This window comes from Octopus bimaculoides, chromosome 2 (assembly GCF_001194135.2).
Source record: "Octopus bimaculoides isolate UCB-OBI-ISO-001 chromosome 2, ASM119413v2, whole genome shotgun sequence".
Classification (NCBI taxonomy): Eukaryota; Metazoa; Mollusca; class Cephalopoda; order Octopoda; family Octopodidae; genus Octopus; species Octopus bimaculoides.
The window spans coordinates 118941144-118941855 of record NC_068982.1 but is presented as its reverse complement, the minus strand read 5'-3'; the positions used below and the strand labels follow the sequence as shown (position 1 = coordinate 118941855).

Here is a 712-nt window from a genome sequence, read left to right as displayed (position 1 = left end):
TATATATAGATATATATATATACATGCATATATGTATGTATGTATGTATGTATGTGCGCATGTGTGTGTGCGCGTGTGCGCGTGCGTGTGCGTTCGCGCGTGTGTATGTGTGTGTGTGTGTGTGTGTGTGTGTGTGTGTGTGTGTGTGTGTCTGTATACACGAGGTCTGATCAATAAGTATCCGGTCTGTTGCCATGGTAACAAAGCTAAAGCACCCAGATTGAAGCCGCTTGGCACAGGTTGACATTGATCTCTGCTCTGCATACGCACTAATATTTAATGTTCTAGCTTACTTCCGCTGTTTACAGCAATGCTTGTGATCATCGCATTCACCATGACAGAGAAAGTTGTCATACCGATACCTGCGAAGAGGCCGACGCAAAGTCGCAGAAAGTGTATGGAGAGGAGTGAATGAGCCGCACACAAGTGTACAATTGGTTCAGAAGTTTCTGAGATGGCGGAAAAATTACCGATATCGACGAGCGTTTTGGGAGACCCACAACCAGCACAACTGAGAAAGACATCGGAGATATGTGTGCAGCTGTGAGCGGAAATCGTCGAACCAGCATCCATGATGTATTAGAGGATGTGCAGATTAGTTACGCTTCAGTTCAGTCCATTATCAATGAAGATTTGGGTATGCGACGCAAGTGTTTCAGGTTTTAGCTAAAACCGCTTTCAGCTGAACAAAAAAAAAAAAAAAAAAAAAAAA

At 43.5% G+C, this 712-nt stretch overlaps 1 protein-coding gene across 1 annotated transcript in view; it reads right to left on the bottom strand.

Moving 5' to 3' along the window:
• LOC106876909 (carbonic anhydrase-related protein 10-like) overlaps window positions 1-712 on the bottom strand; it is a 1215161-nt gene that overhangs the window by 693819 nt on the left and 520630 nt on the right. The gene's annotated exons all lie outside the window — the stretch shown is intronic.